Genomic DNA, 17,829 nt, shown 5'->3' with positions numbered 1-17,829 from the left:
GGATCCCAATTTGCTTGTTGTCAGCAGGTGCTACGTTGTGTTGTGACCTGTTCCAGCCACACCTATAATCACACACCAAACTACAGGTAACTCCCGAGATTGCCTTTTATCTTTAATCACTTCCTGTTCACACTTCATTCTGCCAACACCTCCTGTCAGGATTATTGCTGTTTATTTCCCATGAATATCTAAGAATATCATTCATCCCGGCAATAAAGGTTTCCATGCAGTGAGGCAAGCTTCAGAAGTGACCTGCAGTATTTCCTAAAAGGTTACTTGACTGACTTGTTTGTTGGGAAAGTAAACAGGAAGACCTACATTGTCTGTTATAAAAAGCAACAGTATTAGGCAGGCAGAGATCACTGAAGCAGTTATTCCAGCGTAGTTCTCTAGAAATGAAAGTCTCGTACACAGATTAAATCATCTACTAATAGCACCAGCACTATGGGTCTGATCTTGAAAATTCTTCATCAGGTTGAGTTGTTTCCTCTTACAAATACTCAGATTAGGCACAGTTGCAGATTTTAGATAAACTGCGTTGCTCACTAATTACTCAGATCCAAGTTTTCTAAGAGATGTTGGTTTTATTTGGCTTATGATCCTAAATGCACAGTACAACAACTGAGTCATACCACAGCCTCTTAGAAGTACACATCTGCCTCTCCCAACTATACATAACAATACCTAAGTGGTCAGCCTGAAGATAGATCTGAAGAGCCTACTAACTTTTCTCTCATGAGGATGTGCAGGTGTCACCAGCAAGTCCAATCAACCTTACTACATCCCACCAGGCAACCAACACAATAGATGAACATCACTGACATAAAAGTGCTGTTTGAGAAACATTTTAAAATACTAGGGTATTTACGCATCTGAAAACAAACTGGTTTTTAATCACAGAAAGAAATAATGCAAAGGTAAGGGCACACTAAATGAAACTATCAGAAGGTTACTCTGAAACAAAGAGAAAAAGGACTGTTTCTTGCGCTAGCTATTATTCATCTGCAGAGCATGTTGCCACAGGATACTACAGATGTCAGGGTTGAAACAGGTCCAAAAGCAACTGCAGAAAGCCATGTCAGAGAGATCCATCAAGGGCTACTAACTTCGATGATACCACCTCTGGCTCCAGAACGCAACACGGTATTGATAACTGGGAGAATACACTAAAAAAGCATCACTAATTCTGTCCTGGTCTTTCAGCTCATTACTGACCACCATCAGAGACAGGACAACAGAAGCTGTTCTTATATTGTCATTATTACATTCGCTATTGGGCAAAGAGTTCCTAGTAGAGCTTGGCTTTCCACCATTCTTCATATGCCTCCTGTCTCTGCTGCAGCAGATACAACTACAATGACGGACACTGGACACACTAAAGGTTGCAAGTCTCAGCATTCAGCCCCTGCTCAACACCTCTGTTAGCCCCACAGAGTCTGACCAGTGAGAATTATTCTGCATCTTCCATTTCACACACTATCCCTCTCATTCTCTCTCTCAAGTCACAGTCTTGCCTCTGACCAGCCTCATCTGCTGTCCAGGATGACAAAAGTAACACTTTATCCTTACAGCGGTCATGGGTACTTCCAAGAGTTGCTCTTTTAAAAATCTTCTGCTTTATATTCACTGTAAGCTGGAGTGTTTTTCACTGCTGCACGGAGCTTCCCGTACTACTGTTACACACTTTCATAATTAAGGCTTCTCTGCCTGAGTCAACTGAAAACTACTGAAAATGTCAAATATTTCAAAACTAACTATTGCCAGAAATAGTCACACTGCTGTCAGACAATCTTACTTCTGTCAGGTACCCCTTGAATGCAGAAATTAAAGTAATTTTTAAGTCTCCATTTATCCTCCATACCCATTAATATTTGATAACACTGGTTTCTGCATCTCAGTAATGAGTTGCAATTATATCTTTAAGAGGCTCTCAAAGGGCCAGTTCTCTCCCTATAGCATTTGTGTATAAACTGACTACATTCTGCCTTATCCCTTGCAAAAATATACTTAGCATTTACTCTCAATGACTCCATCTTCCTTATGATTCTTCCACTTTGTGATGGGGATCAGCATTCCACATACGCAAGAAATGAGAGCTACATGAAGAATCAAAATAGAGTCCTGTCCCATTGGATGGATTCATTTGCCACAGGCCTCAGGGACATTCAGACTCCATGCTACCCAATTTAATGCTTGGCACTATTGAACCTCTACCTCTTCACCTATAAATTATTGCAACTTCCCCTTAAGTGAAAAACCAATCATGCTCAGCTCTACCTTCTTAACAAAAATCTTAGACAGCAGTTAGGAGGAAACTTCATGGTTTTAAGTAAAACAATATTGATTTTTATAACAAGTCTAACCACAGTCTAAAGATAGCACATTCCCTATTTACCCTTACTTCATGAGTGACATGTTAGCATTCTCTTTGTCACTATACTATGAACAAAAGACACAAAAAATCTTGCCATATCCTGCAAATTACAAAATATCCAGTCAAACATTTGTCTAGTTGAGGTCTGCTGCCTACAGCTGCTTTTTACACAAAAGATATCAGACTTTTCTAATACTTGGAAAAGAAGTAGAAAAATTATGGCCAGATACTTGAGAAAAGCATCACTCGTTACTCACGTGATTCTTCTGGATTGCGATTGAAGCCAACAGCTATCTGCACACCAAGTACAGAGAACCAAGATGAATCAGAAGACACCAAACACTTACGCTTTAACAGAAGTCAGCCAGACAGTGGGAGTCTTTTTTTCTTAAACTTCCCCCTAGGAAGGATTTTATAAAATGGTGGGAACTCAGTAAAGCTTGGACCTTTTTCTAACACCTTATGGTATAAGATATCAATAGAGATTTTTAAAGATTGCAGGTATTTGAATCTGTAGGAAAAATTTACTTTCAGCAATCAGCCTGGCTGGTTGGTCCAATATTTTGGTAGACACGTTTGACTTCCTCAGTGTCCTCCCTACCTTGTCTCATGCAACAGAAGTTTGAAAATCCAGAATGTTTAATGGTTTATTTTAACTGATGTCACCAAGATATACAAACACCTCTTTAAAACATGCCTCGGGAACAGAACAAAATCAGTCCTTTCCATATGGACACTTGCTTCTTTAGATTTTCCTCTCAAGCAACATACCTCTTGTGTCGTCTCCCTACAATTCACAGAAGGAAACAACCCAAGAGAAAGGCAATGTTGCCAAGCATGTTTCCTTTCACTTTGGGTGAATCTTTCCGGCAGGCTTTTATATGCTCTGGAAAATACATGCTGTTATAACTTTGCAGCTGCTGCTGATTGTAGCAGTCCTGTCTGAATGTCATCCAGTGTAGGTCACCAAGAGTCAGTTGCTAGACCAAGCACTACTTAGCTGTTAGCACTTGCATCAATATACTGTTTCCCAGCATAGTGTCTTATCAACAATCACACGGGGACAGAGACTTTTGTTAATTTGCCAGATGGAACTTAGTAGGGCAAGTTCTTTCTGGAATACCTGAAGGAGAGAAAGAAGAAAGAAGGCTACACATACCTTTTCTTATTTTTATTTTTACTGAAAAGTAAAGCAATCAGTGCTAGCTTTGCAAGAAGATCCTCAGGGTTATCCACAAAATCAGAGAATCCCAAGTAAGTAAATGCCTAAAATAAAACAAAACCCAGTAATAAATACATTGTTTTGTCTTGCTTCTAACACAATACATCCCACTAAGCCCCTAAAACCAGTGCTGAATGTATTTAATTGTGCTCATGCTGAACACAATATTACCAGAGCCAGAAAATGTCTTGGACTTGAATCAACAATTGTTTTCCATTTTGAAAACTTCACAATGAACATGGCTGGAGACTTGGCTTCCACTCCCTGAATGAAACCCAACATCAGCTATGGGTCCCCAGAGTCCCAAAACTGAAGTGACCCAGATGCTGCAAAGGTCAGTGCAACCAAGAGCCACCACTGAACTTACTATTTTTGCTATCATAATGCCCAGAGTCTTTAGACCTAAACCAGAGCCCCCACTGCATTAAACAATGTGCAAAGAACCATGAAGAAGTAGTCCCTGCACCAAAGACCTTACAGTACAAGATTTAGCAAGCTCCATCAGCTATATAAAACAAGCAATGGGGACACGAGGGGGACCTGGTAACCCAAATGCAAGCACATATTGGCACAATGAGCATTAGTCATGGCTTACCACCAACTAATCTCAAAACAAAATATTTTCCAGTAACAGTTCTCACTTTTACCAACAAACGACATAACAGAGCCTTTTTTTTTTTTTTTCCCCTCTCTGGGCTCTCAGTACTGAACCACCTACAGACAGAAAACTCTTCTTTTTTTTGCTAGCACCACGCCATTTTGCTGCATCTTGTGCGCTGTGGGGAGGGAGGGGGGGAACAAACGACAAAAAAACCCTGCAGCATCAGCAAAAGAAGTAAACCATGGCAAGCCAATCAATTAGATTCAGTCTGGCCTTTCTTTTCACAATGAAAGAGTTTCTTTTTTCCTTAAGAGTGAGAAAACTCCAAAACTTGGTCTTATAAGGAGGTGTCAATGAGGTCCTTTTATGTAAAAGTTGCATTTAAGAGGAAAAACTCACAGTTCTAAAAAGCACATTGCTTTTTCCTCTTGTGTACTTTGTTACAAGCCTGCTGCTATATTTGTATTCACCGATCCAGCTTTTATTAATAAGATTTGGTGCTCTGCATGATAGCTCAGAGAGAGCGTGTGATCTTCTATGCAATATTAATTATTTTACTAAACTTGAAGGGTCCTAAGCTTATATGCTTATGCTCTCAAGCATCCTGTGGGGTTGGAAAGGAGAGCCACCAATGATGATATAAGGTGCAGTTTGGCTCCAGAGGGGGGGGCTGTAAACACATCGGGAGGGCTCTCTCCTGGGCGGACGTGAGCATGGGAGCTCACTTTTGCTCAGCCGAGGATTATCCCGTATTGTCAAGAGACACTACCGCTATGTGATTCAGTCCACTACGTTTTATTTTCACCTTGGGCTAGGAGCTGCAGAAAGCTAGCTCCTCTAGGACAGGGGTGGTTTAGGGTCTGGAATTCCTGGATCCTGAAGAAGACTTCAAAAATGAAGGAGGAGAGGCTAGACTCTCCTTGCAGTGCAACATTACCACAACACACACGAGCCTATATCCTATATTTAATTAGAAAGCGCTCTCTCCATTTCTCCCTAAGCTGAGCAATGCCAGGTGAGCCAAGCAAAGTGGATTCATGTGCTCCGAAAGCATACTGTCCAAACAGACATAAATCCTTTTTCCGTTCAGAGCAAAGCATTATTTATGAATTAACTATATATTCCCCCATGATCACAGTGCAAAAAACCCCCTCTCATTCTCTCTTTGACATGATACTATAGTTCTCCAAGCTTCGTCAATATAGTGGGTTCAGGGTAAATTCCCCATTTGTCCTACCCTTATAGTTCCCAACAAATGAGTCCTAGAATGACAGAGCACCATTTTATTGAACTAACTAGCTGCTTTTGGTTTTCTTCTCATTTCTCCCCTGTAACACAGGGCCTTTTATCTTGGGGCTGTCTCCTCCTGGGCATGCCTCCAGCTAGCCTTAGCGCCTGCTGCACATGAGCACTGTCTACGCAATATCATCATTGCTTTAAAAACGTACCAAATGCAGGAAAACAGTTTCTTTCTCTCCCCTCCAGCCCCCACCCTCCTTTTTTAATAAGAATTTTTCCATGTGGTTAGAGAAATAACATCTGGAATTACTGAAGGCTGCCAAAAGGAGAGAATGAAAACAATGAGTTGAGTCACACTTGAACCTGCCAACTTCATATAATTTAGACCTTCTTGAGGCGGTTTGAAGAGAAAAAAAAATATGGAAAATGTTTTAGTTTGCTTTTTATAATGCTTTTTTTTTTATTATTCTGTTGATGTAAGTTGCAGAGTCAGCCAAGACATAGCGCCATGGCATGGGCATTCATCCTTGCAGTGCTCCGATATCACAGTCTTTCTATAATTAAGCTATACATATGCAATAGCAGATTGAGGTTTCTCTTTCTGTGCAGAGTCCCACTGAGCTGGTGAAATTTCTCCCATAAGCAGATACGGAGATGCACCGGACCTGTTAATTCCATCCCACAATGCAGTGCAGAGAATTTGAGAGTTTCCTAAATGATCCTTCATTTTTCATACCCATGAACAGTACTGGTAATACTCCAGTAAATTTTAAAATGTTGATCCTGTAAAAGATTAGCTCCCCTATGATTGCCCTAACTGTAATCAAGGACATTACATTTCTCTGTCTAACCTAGGAAAGGCCTTCAAGTGTTTCCATGTTCTGAATTTTTCACCTCTTTTCACCTTGAACAGTTACACTGTGCTAGCACACAGTTGGTACACCCACTGCAGCTGATGATTGCATTCCTGGTACAGACAGAGCGAGCTGTTAAACTGTTTAATGAAATAGGAAGCTTAGATGATAGGAACCACCACCAAAATACGCTATGAAAAAGTCACACATAGGAATCAAGCCAGGCAGCCTGAGGAGTTCTCCATGGGATTTAAATGCAAACGTATGTTTTGCAAAGAGCAAAACTGGAGGTTTCATGCTGTTGTTTGGAGCCTTGTATGTATGAGAAAGAAGACCAGCAAAGCACAGTAAACAACAGACAACAAAGAAGGATTTGCAACAACACTTTGGTAAAAAACTCTTTAAGAGAGACCTCTGGAGAACAGGTTTAGCTAGAAAGAAGAACAGTCAGCTAGGAAACTTTCACCTGCTGATTGATACACAACATATTCAGGGATTTATAGGTATTGTTTGTAATCTGCCTGAACCCAAGACATACCAACTTCTTCATCCATCCATCATTTTTTCTTCTTAAAGAAACCACTCAGAAGACAACTCCAGCTAACTGCTAGGTCAAGCAGGGTTGCATGGCTATATCTAGGCAAAGCATATGAAATTAATATCAAACCTGTACAGTATCATCTGACAACTGAGAAAAGGTGATGTAGTAGAGTCATGTTGTATTACCACAGGAGATGCTACACTCTCTGCATGAGGGAAACTACAGTATAAACTCTTCTACAAGAGTACTTTTACTGGAATTTTAAAAAGCCCTTGGAAACAGTCATATTAGCATTTATACTAACATCACCCTTGCCTGATGTTACCTTCTACCATCGTTACCATTACACTTTCAGGAGGAGCAGGTGATGCTCATAGTACCTTTCACAGCAGTGTCCCAGCATGATAATTCCACCCTGGCTTCAGCAGCCCATTACTGGCTTGGGCTGAAGGTGTCTACTGCCCTCCATTCATTTCACAAAAGTTGCCATTTCATCAGGCTATGACAAACCACTTTCTGGACAGCTATCACAGCTCCTTTCCCTCAGCGCAAAGCTACTGGAAATTCTTATCAAGCTTGCCCAGCCCATTGTTCCACACTATCATGTGTTATCGGGGGAGTCACCGCACATTTAGCACATGTCAGTCTTTTTTCTTTTCACAAAGTCACTTGACAACAGTTCCAGTAGTTCTCCTTGCCTCAAAAGCTTTAAACAATCCTACCAAGATGGCTGAGCAGCTAGTGATGCATTAACACAAGTCCATAGACCTTTGTGCCAGGATAAGACTCGCTATTTAGTTTTAAAGCCTTCATAAATAGTAAGCTAAAATAACCCCATCTAGTTTAATACCAAAACAGGAATGTCTACAAGATGTGGCTACACTGATTTAGTTCTACTGTTCTAAATTCACTCCTTATCTTATACCAAGAGCTTTCCCATTTAGACAAAGTGCTAGCCTGCTAAACGGTAGTTAACCACCCACTATTTTTTACTTATTAACTTACTGTCATTTAACATAAAAATGTTTAGGCAAACCATGAGAGAGCTCAGAATTCTGATCCTCATATTAAAAAGAAAAGGGCTCGGGGCATTAGATTGTGAAATATGATTTCCCAGGATATATTAAATTCTGGTTTAATGTTCTTTTTGATATCACAGAAAGTCAAACCTCATTTCATAAGAGGGCCCTTCAACATGTTTTGCATACAGCATGCTTTCCCTTGATAAAGTCTCTGTGCTGCAGCAAACTTGGAATTTGATCATCAGAACTTCTGGAGCACCCAGCAGTGGGAGTGGTGGAGAGCAAAACCCACACCATGAACCTCATCTCACAGAAGTTCCTTAGATAGTTTTATAGCAAACACAAACAGGAGGAATGAGCCAAGGGGCTTGGCAGGAAGCATCACAGACTTGAATTATGCTGTAGGACAGACTGCAGATGCAGAGCCTAGCTGGTGCAGCAATGCCAAGTACAGCACACATCACGTGCAGCTGCATGTTGACTGTATATCTGCAAGAGTCATGGCAGAACGACAGACAGAAGATTGCATTTAGGACCATCTGTAACCAAAAGAGTAATAAGGCCTAAACTTTTTCACATGGTAACTGTCAGTCTAACTATAGAACTGTTGAGAAAAACTTATGACCTAACTCTAGTTGCAATATACCTGCTGTGCCTCAGAGATTCTCACCACGCACAGAGTTTCAGAGGGAAGTTCCCCTCTGTCCTCACAGTCTTGCATAATTCTTTCATATGTTCCTTTAGCTTTTGCATACTTCAACATGAAACAGTGTATTGAAATACAAAAGCACAATTGTTTACAGAAAAGCTACCATGACTGATGTTGTTAGAGGAACTCAGCAGGAAGCTGCACGGAGGAGGGAAATTTAGAACAAAATGGAAAGAGCACCCTGATAATCTGGGGATGGACAATTTACTGCAAGACACCCACCACTCTCAATTTCTCCTCCTTCTCTGCTTGGGTACGCAGTTCTCCAGAAGCAAAAGATTCCTGCAATTAATGGGTGATATCCTGAATTCAATAGAATAGGATTTTACCCAACAACTTTAAAGTTAAGGCCCAGCACTGGCAGTCTGTCTTTTAAATTTATTACTTACATTGTGTCACACTCCAAACCTACATCCTGGATAGGTGGCTGTTGAATATGCAGGCTGATGTAGCCACGTGTAGCATATTAAGTCCACTCACAGGGCTATCTTTGTGTGATTGCAATTGCTAAATAACATCATTTTGAAGCCAAGCAAAGGCTGAGATGATCAAGAGCCTTTAACCATTTTCCAATTTGCCTCAAGTTAAGCACCCTCTTTGGTACACACTGCCACACTATCTGTACATTAGTGAGATGCTGCCGGCAGAAAGCAGTAAGCTGCTGTCCTGTGAATACCTGCTATCCCTTTTCAGAAAACTTTACTGTTGTGCGATTAGATCTTGATCAAATGCAGTGACTGTGGTCATGTATTTTCTGTGCTGCTCCCAGATAGTATGCTTTCAGCAGACAGAAGTGAATTTTCAGGACATTCTTAACAGCAGATCATGACTCACATCATAAAAAAAAAAAAAAAAAAAAAAGCGCAACAATGCCAGGGCATGGCTTGCCCAGAGGCTAACAATAGTGATGGTTTGCTGCACAGCACTCTAGAAGAGGTCCACGTGTTGTATGGAGTCTCAAACACTGTCTTTGAGTAACTAATTAGCAAAGATCCCTGTATCTTGTGTAGATCAGTTTATCGGCTTATAGCAAACTCTCACAGGTAATATAGATAAAAAGAATTAATAGGTGATTATTTATATTTTATTAACATCATTTGTTATTTAATTAACTTTATTTCATACCTGATTAAGACTCTTCCATATTAATTCTTGCAAAATAAATTGCAAGCTTCATCTCCAATGAAATTTTATCCCCTTCTTTCACCCTCCCACACAGTAGATGCTTTGTAAATTGTGATTACCTTTTATCACACAGTTCTTTTATTTGTTATATCTCATTTTGATGGATATCTTGTTGATGTGCGATTTGCTACTTTTTTAAAAAGACAAAACACATGCAGTATCAGAAATGTACTTATATTCAGGCATTGTTCAATTGCTTCTTCCTGTGTTTCCTATTGAACTTCCCCAAGACCCTCTCTAATTTAGGAGGGGAAAGGAGGGGAAAAGGGAATATTTATCATCACATTCACTATTCTCTGCAAGCCTATATTTAGTATACATGAGACAGTTTAAACATGTCTCTGTTTCTTCCTTTTTGCAGTCCTCACCCTTGAAAAATAAGAGTATTTTCCAAGGAAAAAATCACCATTGCCAATTAGAGTAGGACCATAGTTTTATCAACTGGGCAAACTACTCTGCCATAACTTGTGCTGATCTAGGAAATCACAAACTACCTGAAGGTCTTTGTTAGAGGAGCTACAAAAGGGGTACAAGTTTCCATATATAGGAAAAGACTACATTAGCCTCAACAATCATTTCTGGTGTTTAAAAAAATCTTTTTTTAGTCAAGACATCTGCTAAGTCTTTAAGTTCATGGATGGAAAAATCAGATCTTTCAGTAGCAGGCAGCAATACTTACTATTTTGTTGATAAATCTCCAATCTTAAAAAAACCCAAACATGCCTTTTCTTCCTGTGTGGACAGGTATGTCTTAGATTTAGCATAATCCTATTATGTTCCCTTCTTAAATAATAATGCAACTAAGTAGATCTAAATAAATAGTAAACCTCTGCAATTTACATTAGCACAAATTATTGATGATGTTAATCTTTAATGCAATTCTATCTGTGGCAAATGCGTACATTTAGTTATGGAATGGCACATTAATATATGTTAGGAGCTAAATCTGTGGTTTATTTCATAAAATATTTGAGGCCATATCGCAATACATTCCAAAGACACTCGTGTTTAAGGAAGTGAAATTGAACTTTAAAACAGAAAATCTTTAGGGAATGCAGCACTCAAATCCACTGTCATTTAACTTATTCATACAAGTAACTGATTTACTATACACATTCCCCAAACACACAAACTATTAAGAAAAGCTAAAACTTAAATGTCTCTTTGGGTTTATAACTAAAGCAGAAGAGATAAAGAGGAACAATGTCCACATTTTCTCATTTTACTTGTTCTTGAGAGTGTTTTGTTTTATTCACAATTACTCTGTTTAGCACAGTAATTCTTACTTAGGAAATAAAAATCAAGAAAAAATTAGGCCTCTTTAGAAATAAACAATTAATAGGCTGACAGTGCACTTGCTCTCAATACATGTCCTCCTTAGTGCATTAGCAAAGGATACCAAATTATGAGAGGAACTAAATACCAAATAACTGTTTAACAAAGAGTTAAGTGAAAACATTTGAACAAACCACAAGGCTTTTAGTTCAGTTTTTGTGCACGTAGCTATTCAGAGAGTAGTAATGCAATACAAGATTAAAAAAAAAAAAAAATCTCTGAAAAACATTCCTGCTTCTACCTGACTTCATGTAAGAACATTTTTAAACCATCCTGCAGGCTTTATAAGCCATTGGCGTTATTGCTTGTTAGGGCCTTCACAACAAACAACAGGTGTTTTGTCATGAATTTAAGTACAAATCTCATTTTGATTACCCAGTTTTAGTAATTCTCATGTTATTCTAGGAGTTTCTTAAAATCTTTCATCCAGATGATGAGGTGAGTTACTCAGCTTTCATTTGGGGGGTGGGTGTGGATGGACTGTTTCCAAACGAATACATCATTAGCCTTTGTGTTTGTGGCAAACCTGAGCAAGAGTGTACCCCTACAACCTCAAATATACAAAAAAAATAGAAAAAAAAATAACTGGGTTTTTCTTCTGCTATTTAATTATATGGGTGGGTTTGACAATATGAGTACATAGGGAAAATAAATATGAGAAATATGAGCAATGTGAGAGAATTTTCTGCGGGTACAACACAGCTATAAACCAGAACCCCTCAAGGCCTATGAAGTGAACCAAACTGCAGCTTACTTCACCCTCAGCCTGTTGCTGCAGCCTGAAGATACAATAGGCAGCAGCATCCTATATCAGCCTTGCCCAGCTTCATGGCCAAGGAATCCATCCAGCCTTTTTCATTCTTTTGCCTAAATTATTTTCACTCTCTCCAGAGACAGCTCAGCTACAAGACACTAAAACAAAAGAGCACCATTATTATATTAATCCTCAGCAAACAGGATTTTGCCTCTAAACCTACACATGAGCTCATGTTGAACATTACAGCTTGCAATTGTTTCTTCCCCATCAACCATTACGTCACCTTCATTTACCTGGAGTACAGAAGATGCTGTATTTAAAAAAAAAAAAATTTCTATGTATGAGATCCTTTTTTCTTTTAGACAAACAGCATACTTCTGTTGTACCTAAAACAATTATGAAGCTTTTCCCAAGATATTAAAAATAATTCAGCAATTATCTCTGTATCATGGTTAGTGTTGTGTAATTATTACTGAAAGGTAAATCTGCAACACCAAGGTGACGACATCCAACAACACCAGTTTGTGGACTGTCAGGTGTCTAACGTGCAGTGGCAATAGCTGCTTTCACAATAATGGAAATAAGAATAGCTGTCATTATTCACTGAAATCAAAGCTCACAAACACTTTAAATGCATGCCAGTTTAAGATTCAGGTCAGATGTTCCTGGACCCCAGCTGCCTTCTACATCCAGTGGTCAACATGGTCCTCCTGACTGACGAGAAGTTTGAAATGTTTTGTAAGACTGATGAAAAAAAGTATCTGTGAGGGTTAAAGCAGATTAGCAAGGAACTGTGAGGTGATGAATGAAGCCTGCCCCTGCAAGCCTTCCAGGTTATCTTCATCTTCATGCCCACTGGGAACTGACTCACAGGTGTTTTAGGAAGAAGCAGCTGCCTGCTTTGTGACATTTCAGCTTTTTGCCTCCAGGTTGAGAATAGTTTACAGGATAAGATACACAACAGAGAGGAGACAGTCTGCTGGAGATATCAAACTGCATTTGCTACATCCAAGGCAGAGCTTGTCTGGCAAGTGAGCAGAAAGGTTTCCACATTTCAGACTCAAAAGGAGACCGGTCCATCCCACTGACAAAGGGCAGAGACTCTGAAAGGGGAAAAGCATTTAAAGTAAATTAATGCCATTATCGAATTTAGAGCTGTTGAAAGCTGCTTGACATGATCTGACATTTCTGGAGACTGACATCCTCCAATTGCAGAGCAGACAAAACAGGAGGAGGCATCGCCCAGCTTCCCGCTCCGCAGGTCCCAGGGCAGAGGTGGAGGGTGGGAACATGCACCTGCCAAAAATCTTGCCTAGCACTGAGCAGGACCTTCACATTGAGTAGTCATGCATCATCTCACTCCTGCCTTGCTCCACACCAAGGCCCTCGGCTCTTCCTCCTATGGGTAAGAAGTGCACAAGGAAATTGCACACCAATTGAGAATACTTATTTTCTCAGTGGAATTTGAATCAATCAATTTAAATGTAATTTAAAGCGACGGATTACGAAATCCACACAATTTAGAATGAACTCTAAGAGTTGTATGGGTTTCTAATAAATAACAGGATGTCACCAGCACAGCCATGGCAGCATTTATGTAAGCAATATCACACTTTTTGATGGTTTTCCTTTTCACGAGCATAAAATAAACAGACTCATGGTATATCTGTTACTTAGAAGATAAGCCCAACAGATAGGAATCTCTGAGGCTTTATCTCACCTTGCCCCAAACTAATTAATATGGTATTAACCTGTCTTCTGAGAATCACTAGTGATTTCTAAAGTAAAAATTGTCATTATTCCTATCTGACACATGGTGAAACAGAGGTACATGAAAGTTAACTGGAAAGAAGAAAAAAAAAAACAAAAAAAACCCAGAAGCTTAGTTTTTAAGACAGTACTGAACTATTGACATCTGAGCCCATAGTCCATCCACTGAATCCATAAAGTTTGCTAGTTGCATGGTTTTGCAGTTTTACTGTAACCTTTGTCCTAGGAAGATTACTTATCTGCAAGTCAATAGCAACACAAATTTTTATGAAGCAGAAGACAAAATCTGAGCAAACTTCCCTCCCCCCCCCAACATGCAACTTCAAACTCCGAAGTCACATTAAGTCCAGAACGACACTAAACACCCCACCCCAAGAAGTGTCTGAGCAAAGAAGAAAGAGCTGAATGAGCGGAAGGGGGGCGTTTCTTGGTTCAAAGAGTCACCAAATCTATTTACAAAGGAGGCCGAGAGGTCGGAGTGGGGCCCGCGCAGACGTCCAGAATTACCCTGGCCAGAAACAGACGCTGCATCACTTTGCAGTGTGCAAACCTTGTTCTATCAGTGAAACTATAGTAACTACATGACCACTGGGGATTAGTGTGACCCCAGGTCATAAAACTTGATCGCGGTAGATTAGCAAAAGATCAAGCCAGTGCTGGAGAGGAGGCCTTTTTTCTTTCTTTTGAAAGAAAGAGCATCACAAGCAAGATGCTAATTCTGCTTCGGATCAGAAGTAAAACACACACGACAGAATAAATGTATGCTTACAAATATTTTGTCATATTAGATTAAATTATAGTGCACAGACTAAACAGAGAAATCTGAAATGCAGGGTCTTGTGTTTGGGATATCCTTGGAGCTTTTATACAAAGAAAGAAAGCAGTTTATACTTCGGCATTGCATGGCGCACAGTCATCTCATACCTGCCGCCTAACACAAACACAGCTCGCTGTATGACAGCAGTGCATCTGTCAGTGCAAGAACACATTGGTTTAACTGACAAAATCCTTCTTCCCTATTGAATTGACTGTGTCGTCCTTCTGCTTGTGGTGCTTCTCGTCCTTTCCTGATAAATGACAGGCTAGCCTCTCTTCCCCAAGGCTGAGATTTAGGTCCATCTGCCTTTATTTCCACTCTGATTTCCTATTTCTTTCCTATTTTTGTCTTGTTGTAGCTCTGCACATCCTGCATATACCTGTCTAATAGGTAAAGCAGCCTCCCACCTTCTACCTACTTCCGTCACCTGGAAACACCACTCCTTTTTGTGAGGCTTTCTTATGCCAATCTCCTCATCAAAAACATTTCCACACCTTCCTACCTGTTGTTACTCTGCACACCAGGTTGCCCTGAGTCAAGGGGAAGCCTGTCAGGGCAGAGTTGGCAGAGGCAGGGACACACTCATTAGGATCTCAGGCAGGGAGCCAGCCCAGCTGGGTGGCAGGCAGAGGGAGCAAGGGGCGCCCAGGCACCCAGTTCACCCGGGGACACAGAGAAACAGCTCCTGGAGTCTGAAAGATATCAGGGTTATCTCTGACAGGCCAAAGAAACTGCAGGACAATGCTGACATTTGATGTCAACTGGATGTTGGGTGGTAGGGGGTTTTTTTTAGGCTACAAATTAGAAGATAAGTACTAGTCACTAGGCTAGTCCAGTGGCTTCCTTGGGGGGTTCTGGCACTAAAAAACCCCATAACTGGCTTTTAAAAGAAATCTCATGAATTTAAGAAAGGGAATGTGCAAAAGCAACATGCTTGCTGAGACAGGAGTGCCTAGACTCATTAACCCCAAGAGGTCCTTTCCAGTTCGGTGTGTCTTTGTCTTCCAGGAAATAAAGAGTGAGGAGTAAAGGAGCTTGTTGGACTGGTATAATTTTTACAAGGTAGAAGGAGGAGAGAGCAAAGCAGTGACTGAGGTTCAGGGCTTTTTTGGAGAAGGAATTATCAACCTTTTCTCCTTTTCTGAAATTCATAATGGCCCATCTTTCTGTTCCCATTTATCTTGTAAAACAGTATGCACCAAACTCCTGAACAAGCCCTTTGCTCCAAGATATTTTCCGTTCCTATGACTGCTGAAAGATGAAGAGGAGCATGGGGGAGTTCAGTAGGGCCAGCACATCCAAAGAGATAAACTGGGCAGTCACCCAGGCTAGAAGAACTGGAGGGGCAGCATTTCTGGGATGCTTTCCACAGAGTTGCTGACTGGTCAGCATGGCTTACTATGCAAATGTGGGTGAAATAGCAACAAAAAATGATTTTGCCAGAACCACAAAATAATTAGGACAATTTCTGCCCTGCAGAAAAGGTATCTAGGAGAGGTTAATGGCATCAGCAGAGGGCTGAAAGCCTGCACTGACTATACTCAGAACAGCATCAGCAAGAAGAGCAGAGCTACACCAGCCATGGGTGTCCAGGAAGAGTTCCTCTTATTTCTGCTACTCAGCACCCAGAACACGTCTTCGTATCTCACCTCCAACCCCTCAGTGCCTCCTCCAGGAGAGGAGGTTCTCTCCTCTCAGATCTTGATCAGCCCAGGCAGTGGCCCCACTCTTCCCCACAGAAAAACACTCCACACTGATGGTGCAGGGAGGGACATTCAGGGGAAGCCAAGCGGTCTCTGGGACTGCAGCACTGATGAGGCTCTTGATCATCCCCTAGAAAATAAATAATTCAGAATACATGGGTTTAATAGCTTCCCATGGGAGGCCCTGGTGGAGTGTCAGCATCCAGCAGGACGTGACTGCAGGATACACTCCTTCCTTGACAAAAAAAATTCCACCAGAGCAGTACATCCAAAACCGTGTCATGCCACCATACATCTTTCTCCTTGCCCACCTTGGCAGCACCTTCTTCAGTCCTCAGGGTCTTTTCTAATCCTGTACTGGTGTCACCCTTACTCAGCCAGGTATGTAGGTGGCAGCAGCATGCACGGGAGATGAGGTCCTGTGAGTCGGGGTAACACCAGCACCAAGCACTGGTGTTACCTCTCATAGCTCTGCCATCATGGCCCAAAGCACTAGTGCCCAGGACAATGCAGGCAGTTACATTATCAGAGTTGATTTCAAACCTCTACCTGCCAGCAGCACCCAACACAGCCACCATCACCAGGTCTGGGTCCTAAGGATGTTGTTTCAAACCCCTTCACCCCAGTTTGTAGCAACACAAGCCCAAAATGTCTGCCACTCTCCCTCTTTGCCCTAAAGCTCCCTCGGATGGCTTTGAGGACCAAGCCTGGCCCTTTTCACTGCACTCACTTCCCCAAAACAACCAGCATGAAATACCTTCCCTGCCTGGGTTTTGCTTCCATTATATTAGTTTCAGACCCGATCCCTGAAATAGTCCAAGAGTTAAGGTGCTGATAAGCAGACCAGGTTTTGAAGGGGAAAATATTCTTTTCATGTCCATTAATTACCTAAAGCGCTGCTTATAGAGGAGCATCACTCCTCCATAAGAAAAGAAAATGGAGACAAACTTACATTATCTCGTATTTCAGACAAGGAGCATAACTAAACTCTGGGAGACAAGTGGAAAAGTCTTTGCCAGCTGAGGGGCAATGCTCCACATATGGGCCTGCACTGCTGGCTGCCTCACACCACCCAACTGGGGCTTCCAGGCCCCAGTGGGGGCACTCGACACAGTCTAGCCCAAACCCCCTCTAGCAACCTGCTTCCACCTGCAGAGCTGCGCCTGCCATTAGTGTCTGAAAACAAGTCCTCCTCTTCTTCTAGACCCTACTGCCCACAGTCCCACACCCTGAATGCCAGTTGCCCATGGTGGAAATTAGACCAGCTGGGCTCCCACCTCAAGGGTATTGTACCCATGCCTGCCCCTCTGCAGAAGTGGCTAATATTCATTTGACTATGCCATCTTTGGTGCCTGTAACTTAAAAGAAAAAAAATTCTCTTCCTGATGTCTGTGGTTGAGAAATGTTAGTGTCAAGTACCATTCGTCTGGTAGTTATAGCTACATATATATTTATATTTGACTTACACTTGACTTAATATCACGTGAACTGGTGAGAGTAAGAGGACATTGATCTCTACCTTAGTGCTGCGCTTCACAACAAAGGTGTAAACACAAGACATGGGTTCACCACAGAATATTCGCGGATTGCAGTTTGGGCAGGAGCAGTTTGTAAACATCAGAAGAAACATAAAAAAAATCTGTTGCGAAACAGTAACATGTGTCATTAAAAGACAGTTTACTTTTCAGACATTACAGTAC

General features: G+C 41.1%; 1 long non-coding RNA gene across 1 annotated transcript; it reads right to left on the bottom strand.

Annotated features, from left to right (window-relative positions):
• Window positions 1-3,588: 3,588 nt before the first annotated feature.
• LOC113478700 lies at window positions 3,589-12,073 on the bottom strand. The gene is made up of 3 exons (XR_003398120.1): window positions 11,837-12,073; window positions 8,666-8,844; window positions 3,589-3,640 (listed from the first exon to the last, which is right to left on the bottom strand). It is a non-coding gene; the product is annotated as an uncharacterized LOC113478700 (long non-coding RNA).
• Between the last annotated feature and the right edge of the window lie 5,756 nt (window positions 12,074-17,829).

The sequence above is a fragment of the Athene cunicularia genome (assembly GCF_003259725.1).
Source record: "Athene cunicularia isolate RWA chromosome 3 unlocalized genomic scaffold, athCun1 chr3_part1, whole genome shotgun sequence".
Taxonomy (NCBI): domain Eukaryota; kingdom Metazoa; phylum Chordata; class Aves; order Strigiformes; family Strigidae; genus Athene; species Athene cunicularia.
This window is presented reverse-complemented; position numbering and strand designations above follow the sequence as displayed.